The sequence below is a fragment of the Hypanus sabinus genome, chromosome 4, assembly GCF_030144855.1.
Source record: "Hypanus sabinus isolate sHypSab1 chromosome 4, sHypSab1.hap1, whole genome shotgun sequence".
In the NCBI taxonomy this organism is placed as follows: Eukaryota; Metazoa; Chordata; class Chondrichthyes; order Myliobatiformes; family Dasyatidae; genus Hypanus; species Hypanus sabinus.
The window spans coordinates 100530459-100543850 of NC_082709.1; positions in this window are offsets into that span (position 1 = coordinate 100530459).

The following is a 13392-nucleotide window of genomic DNA, read 5'->3' on the forward strand; positions in this document are numbered from 1 at the left end:
ATAAACTTAACATCAAAATTGCATTGAGAAAATATTTTCAGCTATAACACAAAATAATACTGTATAATACAAAATAAAGACCCATCAGCCAGTTTATAACATGCAATGTAATCATTGGAGCTAATTGCTGCGTAATCAATCCAGTTTGCTTCACTTCATTTACTCGTAGTATCGAAGCAGTTCCACTCTGAAGAACCAGCCCAAGCAAAAAAAGCCCAAGGAAAAAGCATTGAACTTTCTCCAGTGTTGGCTACTAGCTGCTAACTGACAGTTATCTGCACATTCTCTGTGTCTGCATGAGGATTTTCCTGACAGTGGTACCTCTTGTTCCAGATTTGGTCCTGTGAGCGTTTCACCGTGCTCATTCTCTGTTTTCACTCACCTCCAGCCTCCATGCTTTCTGTAGAAAAAAATGGCTACCTGTTCTTTTCCCGTGCTCTCTCTGCGGAAAAAGAAGACAAATCCTATTTGCTAATTCAATAAACATAGGTAGAAACATAGAAAACCTACAGCACAATACAGGCCCTACGACCCACAAAGTTGTGCCAAACATGTCACTACCTTAGAAATTACTAGGCTTACCCATAGCCCTCTATTTAACTAAGCTCCATGTACCTATCCAAAAGTCTCTTAAAAGACCCTATTGTGTCCGCCTCCACCACTGTTGCCAGCAGCCCGTTTCACCACTCTCTGAGTAAAAAATTTACCCCTGACATCTCCTCTGTACCTACTTCCAAGCACCTTAAACCCATGTCCTCTTGTGGCAACCATTTCAGCTCTGGAAAAAAGCTGACTATCCACATGATCAATGCCTCTCATCATCTTATACACCTCTCATCCTCCGTCACTCCAAGGAGAAAAGGCCGAGTTCACTCAACCTGTTCTCATAAGGCATGCTCCCCAATCCAGGCAACATCCTTGTAAATCTCCATCCGCACCCTTTCTATGGTTTCCACATCCTTCCCGTAGTGAGGCGACCAGAACTGAGCACAGTAGTCCAAGTGGGGTCTGACCAGGATCCTACATAGCCGCAACATTACCTCTCGGCTCCAAAATTCAATTCCATGATTGATGAAGGCCAAAACACCATACACCTCCTTAACCACAGAGTCAACCAGCACGGCTGCTTTGAGTGTCCTATGGACTCAGACACCAAGATCCCTCTGATCCTCCACATTGCCAAGAGTCACACCATTAATACTATATTCTGCCATCATATTTGACCCACCAAAATGAAACACCTCACACTTATCTGGGTTGAACTCCATCTTCCGCTTCTCAGCCCAGTTTTGCATCCTATCAATATCCCGCTGTAACCTCTGATAGCCCTCCACATTATCCACAACACCTCCAATCTTTGTGTCATTAGCAAACTTACTAACTCATCCCTCCACTTCCTCATCCAGGTCATTTATAAAAATCATAAAGAGTAAGGACTACAGAACAGATCCCTGAGGCACACCACTGGTCACCATCCTCCATGCAGAATATGACCTGTCTACAACCACTCTTTGCCTTCTGTGGGCAAGCCAGTTCTGGATCCACAAAGCAATGTCCCTTTGAATCACATGCCTCCTTATTTTCTCAGTAAGCCTTGCATGGGGTACCTTATCAAATGCCTTGCTGAAATCTATATACACTACATCTACTGCTCTTCCTTCATCAATGTGTTTAGTCACATCCTCAAAAAATTCAGTCAGGCCCATAAGGCACAACCCGCCCTTTACAAAGCCATGCTGACTATTCCTAATTATATTATACCTCTCCAAGTGTTCATAAATCCTACCTCTCAGGATCTTCTCCATCAACTTACCAACCACTGAGGTAAGACTCACTGGTCTATAATTTCTTGGGCTACCTCTACTTCCTTTCTTGAATAAGGGAACAACATCCGCAACCCTCCAATCCTTGGGAACCTCTCCTGTACCCAGTGATGATTCAAAGATCATCGCCAGAGGCTCAGCAATCTCCTCCCTCACCTCCCACAGTAGCCTGGGGTACATTTCATCTGGTCCCGGCGACTTATCCAACTTGATGCTTTCCAAAAGCTCCAGCACATCCTCTTCCTTAATATCTACATATTCAATCCCTTCAATCTGCTGCAAGTCATCACTACAATCACTAAGATTATTTTTCATAGTGAATACCGAAGTAAAGTATTCATTAAGTACCTCTGCTATTTCCTCCGGTTCCATACACACTTTCCCACTGTCACATTTTATTGGTCCTATTCTTTCATGTCTTATCCTCTTGCTCTTCACATACTTGTAGAATGCCTTGGGGTTTTCCTTAATTCTGCCTGCCAAAGCCTTCTCATGGCCTCTTCTGGATCTCCTAATATCCTTCTTAGGTTCCTTCCTAGTAGCCTTATAATCTTCTAGATCTCTAACATTACCTAGCTCTGAACCTTTTGTAAGCCTTTCTTCTTGACTAGATTTATTACAGCCTTTGTACACCATGGTTCCTGTACCCTACCATAACTTCCCTGTCTTGTTGGATCGTATCTATAGAACTCCACACAAATATCCTCTGAATATTTACCACATTTTTTCATACTTTTCCCTGAGAACAAGTTTCCAATTCAACCATCCAATTTCCTGCCTGATAGCCTCATAATTCCCCTTACTCCAATTAAAAGCTTTTCTAACTTGTCTGTTCCTATCTCTCTCCAATGCTATTGTAAAAGAGATAGAATTATGATCACTATCTCCAAAATGCTCTCCCACTGAGACCAGGTTCCTTTCCCAAAACCAAATCAAGTACAGCCTCTCCTCTTGTAGGCTTATCTTATTCTTTGTCAAGAAATCTTCCTGAACACACCTAACAAACTCCACCCCATCTAAACCCCTCACTCTAGGGAGATGCTGATCGATATTTGGGAAATTAAAATCTCCCATCAACTCTGTTATTATTGCACCTTTCCAGGATCTGTTTCCCTATCTGCTCCTCGATAACCCTGTTTCTATTAGGCAGCCTATAAAAAACACCCAGTAAAGTTATTGACCCCTTCCTGTTCCTAACCTCCACCCACGGAGACTCCATAGACATCTCTCCATGACATCCACCTTTTCTGCAGCTGTGACACTATCTCTGATCAACAGTGCCACACCTCCACCTCCCTCCCTGTCCTTTCTGAAACATCTAAACTTGCAGTGACCAATCCTGAACCTGAGCCATCCAAGTCTCTGTGATGGCCACCATATCATAGCTGCTAGTACTGATCCACGCTCTAAGCTCATTCGCTTTGTTCACAACACTCCTTGCATTAAAATAGACACATCTCAAGCCTTTGGTCTGAGTGCGTCCCTTCTCTATCATCTGCCTATCCTCCCCCTCGCACTGTCTACAAGCTTTCTCTATTTGTGAGCTAATTTCCTCAGTCTCTACAGTTCGGTTTCCACCTCCCCAACAATTCTAGTTTAAACTCTCCCCAGTAGCCTTAGCAAACCTCCCCGCCAGGATATTGGTCCCCTTGGGATTCAAGTGCAACCCGTCCTTTTTGTACAGGTCATGCCTGCCCCAAATGAGGTCCCAATGGTCCAGAAATCTGACTCCTCCTGCTCCAATCCCTCAGTCACATCCTGTTCCTCCATCTCATCCTGTTCCTATTCTCACTGTCGTGTGACACAGGCAATAATCCCAAGATTACTATCTTTGAGGTCCTGCTTTTCAACTTCCTTCCTGACTCCCTGTAGTCTTTTTTCAGGACCTCTTCCCTTTTCCTACCTATGTCATTGGTACCAATATGTACCACAACCTCTGGATATCTTGCAGGACTGCAGGATATCTTGGACGCGATCCAGAACACCCCAGACCCTGGCACCTGGGAAGCAAACTACCATCTGAGTTTCTTTCCTGCATCCACAGAATCACCTGTCTGAGCTCCCCTATCACTGCTGTCATCCTCTTCCTTTCCCTACCCTTCTGAGCCACAGGGCCAGACTCTGTGCCAGAGGCACGACCACTGCTGCTTCCACTAGGTAGGTTGTCCCCCTCCTCAACAATACTCAAACAAGAGAACTTATTGTCAAGGGGTACAGCCACAGGGGTACACTCTAGTATCTGACTCTTCCCCTTCCCCTGACTGTGACCCACTTGTCTGTCTCCCGAGGCCCCGGTGTGACCACCTGCCTATAGCTCCTCTCTATCACCTCCTTGCTCTCCCTGACCAGACGAAGGAAATTGAGCTGCATCTCCAGTTCCCTAACTCAATCCTTCAGGAGCTGGACTCGATACACCTGGTGCAGATATAGCTGTCCAGGAGGCTGGGAGACTCCAGGACCTCCTACATCTGACACATTTGGAGGAGACCACCTAAAAGATTGGTTGATGGCAAAAGATGGTTTGGTGTCACAGTATTTCAGTGGAGAGGATGGCCAAGCAGATAGAGTCCCCACAGCTCTTGGTCATGGCAATGCATGTTCCGGAGGCCAACTTGTGGACTCCCATAATAAAATTTGGTAATTTTCTATGTAGATGTAAACTGTCTTTTGATTTTGTCCTTCATCCTATCTACATGTGATTCTAGTCCCAGTATCCTTGGCTGACTTAATAACCAGCTCACTTTCAGCCCGAAACCTTTGCAGACTGGGGGAAAGCACAACCTAACCAATGCACTTGAGCACCAGCATCTGTTTACGATCCAAAGGAAATGCAGATGTTGGAAATCTGAAACAAAAGCAGGAAATATTGGAAAACAGTCAGGCAGCATCTGTGGAAGGTAAAACTGAAGCTGTTTCATCTTTCATCAAACCTATTCAGGTTTGAAGCTGTTTCATCTTGCCAGACAGCATCTATGGAAAAGAGTACAGTCGCCATAGGGGATACCTTTTAAATCTACTCCTCAGCATTTTTCCTCCAGTCCTGCCGAAGGGTCTCAGCCTGAAACGTCGACTGTACTCTTTTCCAGAGATGCTGCCTGGCCTGCTGAGTTCCTCCAGCATTTGTCTGTGTTGCTCAGAGTTCCAGCATCTGCAGATCTTCTCATTTTCACTTCCATCTGAATTGTTTCCCCTCCCAGTTCTTTCAAAGTATCCCTGAGCAGAAAGTTTTCTTTTTCCAGAGATGCCACCAGTGTTTCCAGCAGTTTTAGGATCTTAGATCCATTTTTTTTATATCACTGCGCTCAAAAATTGATTTTTCACTAACAATCAATTTTCTTCCCCTGCAGAGCTGTTGGAAAACCCTATTGATACAGAAAAAGATATTGAAAGTGAACAAGATGCAAAGAGACTTTATCAGTCATGTATGAATGAAAGTGAGTAATTTAGTACATCTGTAAATCTAGTTTTGCAACTCCGAAGTCTTTACCCTGGGAATGTAAGTGTGTATTCAATACAGTATATGGATCTGTTTAAAATATTGCAAGCTGCATGCTGAGGTTCCCAGTGGAAACTCAAGCTCAGAAGGGAATAGTGATGTGCTGTGGATATACAGCACCAGTGTCTGTTGAGGGCTGCCACTCAGAAACTTCTCCTGAGTGCAAAGAAGTTAAAACTCTGAGGTACAATAATGCGAGGCGGCTTGCTTTATCAGTGACAAGAATGGTGGTGCAATAGAGAAAGAGCACTGCAGTTTAGTTTTGTTTCATCCACTTCCTGCCCCTGCCACCTGTTACAGTGACAAACAGAGTCTCACCAGTTCCTTGGGCCGACCCGCCTCGGGCCTCAAAGCTGAACTTACCATCTTAAAATCTTAATCACGGATCTCTATTTGTTTTCCAACAGCATTGATAATGGTTCTCCTGTGACTATTTACACATCTCTCTTATCCCATGACCACCAGACTGCAACTGTTGAATAACAGAAGACTCTGATTTAAATTGTCTGACCCTATGGACTTGTTCCAGGACAGATCCAGACAAGAATTCAGATTTCTGGATCATTGGGACCTCTTTTGGGGCAGGTGTGACCTGTACAAAAAGGACGGGTTGCACTTGAATCCCAGGGAGACCAATATCCTGGCAGGGATAAGGCTACTGGGGAGATTTTAAACTAAAATTGTTGGGGTTTGAGATGTGTCTATTTTAATGCAAGGAGTATGGTGAACAAAGCTTAGAGCGTGGAGATATGATGTGGTGGCCATTACAGAGACTTGGAGGGCTCAGGGACAGGAATGGTTACTGCAAGTGCCGGGTTTTAGGTGTTTCAGAAAGGGTAGGGAGGGAGGCAAGAGAGGTGGGGGCATGGCAATGTTGATCACAGCTGCAGAAAAGGTGGATGCCATGGAGGGATTGTCTACAGAGTCTCTGTGGGTGGAGTCAATAACTTTACTGGGTGTTTTTTATAAGCCACCCAATTGTAACAGGGATATCGAGCAGCAGATAGGGGAACATATCCCAGAAAGGTGTAATAATAACAGAGCTGTCATGGTGGGAGATTTTAATTTCCCAAATATCGATTGGCATCTCCCGAGAGTGAGGGGTTTAGATCGGGTGGAGTTTGTTAGGTGTGTTCAGGAAGGTTTCTTGACACAGTATGTAGATAAGCCGACAAGAGAAGAGGCTGTACTTGATTTGGTTTTGAGAAACAAACCTGGTCAGGTGTCAGATCTCTCAGTGGGAGAGCATTGTGGAGATGGTGATCACAATTCTATCTCCTTTGCAATAGCATTGGCGAGAGATAGGAAAGTGTTTAATTGCAGTAAGTGGAATTATGAGGCTATCAGATAGGAACTTGGAAGCTTAAATTGGGAACAGATGTTCTCCGGGAAAAGTACGGAAGAAATGTGGTAAATATTCAGGGGATATATGCGTGGCGTTCTGCATAGGTACGTTCCAAAGAGACAGGGAGATTATGGTAAGGTATAGGAACTGTGGAGTACAAAAGCTGTAGTAAATCTAGTCAAGAAGAAAAGAAAAGCTTATGAAAGGTTCAGAGAGCTAGGTAATGTTAGAGATAGAACCACAGAACCATAGAAAACTACAGCACAGTAGAGGCCCTTCAGCCCTCCATGTTGTGCCGACCCATGTAATCCTTAGAAAAATAGTAATAAATCCACACTACCCCATAACCCTCTATTTTTCTTTCATCCATGTGCCTGTCCAAGAGGCTCTTAAATACCCCTCATGTTTTTGCCTCCACCACCATCTCTGGCAAGTCATTCCAGGCACCACAACCCTCTGTGTAAAAAACTTACCCCTGATGTCTCCCCTAAACTTCCCTCCTTTAATTTTTTCCATATGCCCTCTGGTGTTTGCTATTGGTGCCCTGGGAAACAGGTACTGACTATCCACCCTATCTATGCCTCTCATAATCTCATAGACCTCTATCAAGTGCTCTCTCATTCTTCTATGCTCCAAAGAGAAAAGTCCCAGCTCTGCTAAACTTGCTTCATATGACTTGTTCTCCAATCCAGACAACATCCTGGTAAATCTCCTCTGCACCCTCTCCATAGCTTCCACATCCTTCCTATAATGAGGTGACCAGAACTGAACATAATACTCTAAATGCAGTCTCACCAGAGTTTTGTAGAGTTGCAAAATGATCTCTCCACTCTTGAACTCAATTCCCCTGTTAATGAAGCCTAGCATCCCATAGGCCTTCTTAACTACCTGTGCAGCAACCTTGAGGGATGTATGGATTTGAACCCCAAGGTCCCTTTGTTCATCCACTCTAAAGTAACTGACCATTAATCCTGTACTCAGTCTTCTGATTTTTCCTCCCATCACCTCACACTTAACTGGATTGAACTCCATCTGCCATTTTTCTGCACAACTCTGCAGCCTGTCTATAACCTCTTGTAACCTTCAACAACCTACAGCTCCATCCACAACTCCTCCAATCTTCATGTCATCCGCAAACTTACTCACCCATCCTTCCGCCTCTACATCCAGGTCATTTATAAAAGTCACAAATAGCAGGGGTCCCAGGACAGATCCCTACGACACTCCACTAGTCACCGACCTCCAGGCAGAATACTTTCCTTCCACAACTACCCTCTGCTTTCTTCCTTTAAGCCAATTTTTTATCCAAACAGCCAAGGTTCCACTGATCCCATGCCTCATGACTTTCTGGATGAGTCTGTCATGAGGGATCTTGTCAAATGCTTTGCTAAAGTCCATGTAGACCACATCCACTGCACTACCCTCATCAATTTCTTTTGTTACGTCTTCAAAAAACTCAATCAGGCTCGTGAGGCACGATCTTCCCTTCACAAAGCCGTGTTGACTATCCATGAGTAGACTGTAGTTCTCCAAATGCTCGTAGATCCTATCCTTATCCTTTCCAGTAGTTTGCAGACCACCAACACTGGTCTATACTTCCCAGGTTTCTCCCTATTACCTTTTTTAAACAAAGGAACTACATTTACCACTCTCCAGTCCTCTGGCATTTCCCCTGCAGCCAAAGAGGATTCAAAGATCATAGCTAATGCCCCTGTGATCTCTTCTCTCAATTCCTACAACAACCTGGGGTGTATCATATCCGGCCCTGGGGATTTATCAATCTTAATGTTTTTAAGAACATCCAGCACTACTTCTTCCTTAATCTCCACATTGTCCAGCACACAGGCCTGTTCCATTTCGACCTCATCCTGATCAAGATCCTTTTCACTTGTGAATACTGAAGCATTTAGGACCTCCTCAACCTCCTCCGCCTCCAGGCACATGTTGCCCTCTTTATCCTTTAGCGATCCCACCTTCGTTCTCGTCATCCTCCTGTTCTTCACATATGCATAGAACGCCTTGGGGTTCTCCTTAATCCTACATGTCAAGGCCTTCTTATGCCCCCTTCGAGCTCTCCTAAGTCCTTTCTTTAGCTTCTTTCTGGCTACCCTATACTTCTCATGAGCCCCTCCTACTTCCTGCTTCTTATATCTAACATATGCTTCCTTTTTCCTCTTGACGAATTGTCTCACATGTTTCGTCAGCCATGGTTCTCTTTTCCTACCATTTTTCCCTTGCCTCAGTGGTACAAACCTATCCTGAACCCAGCTCAAGTGGTCCCTAAACTTCTCCCACTTTACTTCTGTGCTTTCCCCTTTGAACATCTGTTTCCAATTTACTCTCGCTAGTTCCTGCCTCATCCCTTCAAAGTTAGCCCTTCCCCAGTTAAGCACTTTACCATTTTATCTGATTTTATCCCTTTTCATAGCTATGCTGAAGCTAAGGGAGTTGTGGTCACTCTCACCAAAATGCTCCCCCACCAAGAGGTCTGTCACCTGACCAGGTTCATTACCCAGAACTAGATCCAGTACGGCCTCTTCTCTCGTCGGCCGGTCCACATACTGTGTCAGGAATCCTTCTTGAACATACTTGACAAATTCAGCCCCATCTATCCCCCTTGCACTCAGGAGGTGCCAGTCAATATCAAGGAAGTTGAAATCACCCATAACTACTACCCTGTATTTCCTGCTCCATTCTAAAATCTGCCTGCTTATCTGCTCTTCGGTGTCCCGAGGGCTATTTGGGGGCCTATAGACTACTCCCAGCACAGTGATTGATCCCTTCCCATTTCTGACTTCCACTCAGACTGACTCCATGGACACTCCTTCCGCAGCATCCTCCCTTTCTATAGCCGTGATACTATCCCTGACCAGCAATGCCACTCTCCCCCCTTTTCTACCTCCCATTCTACTCCTTTTAAAACACCTGAACCCCAGGACCTGTATCATCCAATCCTGCCCTTCCTCCAACCAAGTTTCAGTAACAGCCACAACTTCGTAGTTCCACGTACTAATCCATGCTCTAAGTTCATCTTCCTTGTTCCTAATACTTCTTGCATTGAAATAGACATATTTCAACCCCTTTGAAATCCCGTTGATCTAGAAGATCATAAGCCTAACAGGAAGGAGCTTAAGAATGAAATTAGGAGAGCCAGAAGGGGCCATGAGAAGGCCTTGGCAGGCAGAAATAAAGAAAACCCCAAAGCATTCTACAAGTATGTGAAGAGCAAGAGGAAAAGACATGAAAGAATAGGACCTATCAAGTGTGACAGTGGGAACACAGACAAAGTGCTGGTGGAACGCAGCAGGCCAGGCAGCATCTATAGGGAGAAGCGCTGTCGACGTTTCGGGCTGAGACCCTTCGTCAGGGTTGTGGATGTTGTTCCCTTATAAGAAAGAGAGTAGAGATAGCCCAGGAAATTATAGACCAGTGAGTCTTTGAGTCTTCCTTCAGTTGTTAAGTTGATGGAGAAGATCCTGAGAGGTAGGATTTATGAACATTTGGAGAGGTATGATATGATTAGGAGTAGTCAGCATGGCTTTGTCAAAGGCAGGTCGTGCCTTACAAGCCTTATTGAATTATTTGAGGATGTGACTAAACACATTGATGAAGGATGTAGTGTATATGGATTTCAGCAAGGCATTTGATAAGGTACCCCATGCGAGGCTTATTGAGAAAGTAAGGAGGCATAGGATCTAAGGGGACTTTGTTTTGTGGATCCAGAACTGGCTTTCTCACAGAAGGCAAAGAGTGATTGTTGACAGGTCATATTCTGCATGGAGGTCCGTGACCAGTGGTGTGCCTCAGGGATCTGTTCTGGGACACTTACTCTTTGTGATTTTTATAAATGACCTGGATGAGGATGTGGAGGAATGAGTTAGTAAGTTTGTTGATGACACAAAGGTTGGAGGTGTTGTGGATAGTGTGAAGGGCTGTCAGAGGGATATTGATAGGATGCAAAACTGGGCTGAGAAGTAGCAGATGGAGTTCAACCCAGATAAGTGTGAGGTGGTTCATTTTGGTGGGTCAAATATGATGGTAGAATATAGAATTAATGGTAAGACTCTTAGCAATGTGGAGGATCAGAGGGATCTTGTGGTCTGAGCCCATAGGACGCTCAAAGCAGCTGCACAGGTTGACTCTGTGTTTAAGAAGGCATATGTTGTATTGGCCTTCAGCAATCATGGATTTGAATTTAGGAGCCGAGAGGTAATGTTGCAGCTATATAGAACCCTGGTCAGACCCCACTCGGAGTACTGTGCTCAGTTCTGGTCACCTCACTACAGGAAGGATGTGGAAGCCATAGAAAGGGTGCAGAGGAGATTTACAAGGATGTTGCCTGGATTGGGGAACAAGCCTTATGAGAATAGGTTGAGTGAACTCGGCCTTTTCTCCTTGGAGTGATGGAGGATGAGAAGTGACCTAATAGAGGTGTATAAGATGATGAGAGGCATTGATCATGTGGATAGTCAGAGGCTTTTTCCCAGGGCTGGAATGGTTGCCACAAGAGGACATGGGTTTAAGGTGCTGGGGAGTAGGTACAGAGGAGATGTCAGGGGTAAGTTTTTTTACTCAGAGAGTGGTGAGTGCGTGGAATGGGCTGCTGGTAACAGTGGTGGAGGTGGATATGATAGGGCCTTTTAAGAGACTTTTGGATAGGTACATGGAGCTTATAAAAATAGAGGGCTATGGGTAAGCCTAGTAACTCCTCAGGTAGGAACATGTTTGGCACAACTTTGTGGGTCGTAGAGCCTGTATTGTGCTGTAGGTTTTCTATGTTTCTATGTATCTAAATCCAATTACTCCCCTTTTTCAAACACTTGATCATCAATAATCTATACTTGAGTTGAGGACAGCATAGTGGAGCTGCTGATAGAACTACCGCCTCCCAGTTCCAGCAATCTCTGTTCAATCCTGACCTCATGCTGTCTGTGTGAATTCAGGATGTTCTCCCTGAGACCACGTGGGATTCCTCTCGATACTCCAGTTTTCATCCACACTCCAAAAGCATGCAGGATGCTAGATCAGTTGGCTGCTGTTGTAGGCTGGGAATTGATGGGAAAGTGAGATGAATGTAACATTTGTGTAAGTGTCTGGCTGGCTGTCAGTATCAGCTTGGTTGGGGAAGTTGCTTGGTTTCTGTATTTGATGGCCTGCATTGCAAAATTTCCAATTGTCTTTTCCTTTGGCAGCTCACGTTCTCAGTAATAATCATTAGCTGCACAGTTTGCATGTTGGTTGTTCGTCAGCTTTTCATAAATTCTTTTGTGTGTTTTTTTCCTGTAAATGCCTAGAGGAAAATGATTCTCGAGGCAGTTTATAGTAACAAAAATGGGCTTTGATGTGAGTTTACTTTGAACTTTGATCAAGTGGATTTCAAGTTTCAAATTCCTTTAGCTTGGTGAATTTCCCCATCATATCACAAAGAACAACTTTCTACCTCTCTTCCCTTTTATGAAATTCACATAAGTTTCCATCATATTCTGGAATATTTTTATTTCCCTGAAACTCTTGATATTTAAGATATTGAGGTTGACTTTCAGAGAAGTCACCTGGTAGGTGTGCAGGAGAGTCATGATTTACGCTACCAGCAGTTTTTCAGAAAATTGTTCACTATTCTTGGTTTCATCTCCTGCAGGATGCCCTCTTGTCCCCCAGCTCCCATTCCTGGCCTCTTCTACCCTTCTCTAGGACCTCTTTTATAATTGAACCTCTGGCCTTCCACCTCATTACAGACTGTACCTGATCTGTTTCCTTTTCATCTTTTACAACATCTTAAATCCATCTTTAGTTGATTATTAATCTGAAACATTCGCTGAATCATTAATCTGGAACATTCACTGTTTCTCTGAATCATTAATCTGGAACATTTACTGCTTCTCTGGATCATTAATCTGGAACATTTACTGTTTCTCTCTTGCAGGTACCACCTGACCTGCTGAGTATTCCCAGAAAACAACACACACAAAATGCTGGTGGAACACAGCAGGCCAGGCAGCATCTAAAGGGAGAAGTGCTGTCGACGTTTCGGGCCGAGACCCTTCGTCAGGACTAACCGAAAGGAGAGATAGTAAGAGATTTGAAAGTAGTGGGGGGAGGGGGAAATGCAAAATGATAGAAGACCGGAGGGGGTGGGATGAAGCTAAGAGCTGGAAAGGTGATTGATGAAAGGGATACAGAGCTGGAGAAGGGAAAGGATCATGGGACGGGAGGCCTCAGGAGAAAGAAAGGGGGGGGGGAGTACCAGAGGGAGATGGAGAACAGGCAAACAACTAAATATGTCAGGGATGGGGTAAGAAGGGGAGGAGGGCCATTAGCGGAAGTTAGAGAAGTCAATGTTCATGCCATCAGGTTGGAGGCTACCCAGCCGATATATAAGGTGTTGTTTCTCCAACCTGAGTTTGGATTCATTTTGACCATAGAGGAGGCCATGGATAGACATATCAGAATGGGAATGGGATGTGGAATTAAAAGGTGTGGCCACTGGGAGATCCTGCTTTTTCTGGCGGACCGAGCGTAGGTGTTCAGCGAAACGGTCTCCCAGTCTGCGTCAGGTCTCACCAATATATAAAAGGCCACACCGGGAGCACCAGACACAGTATACCACACCAGCCGACTCACAGGTGAAGTGTCGCCTCACCTGGAAGGACTGTCTGGGGCCCTGAATGGTGGTGAGGGAGGAAGTGTAAGGGCAGGTGTAGCACTTGTTCCACTTACAAGGATAAGTG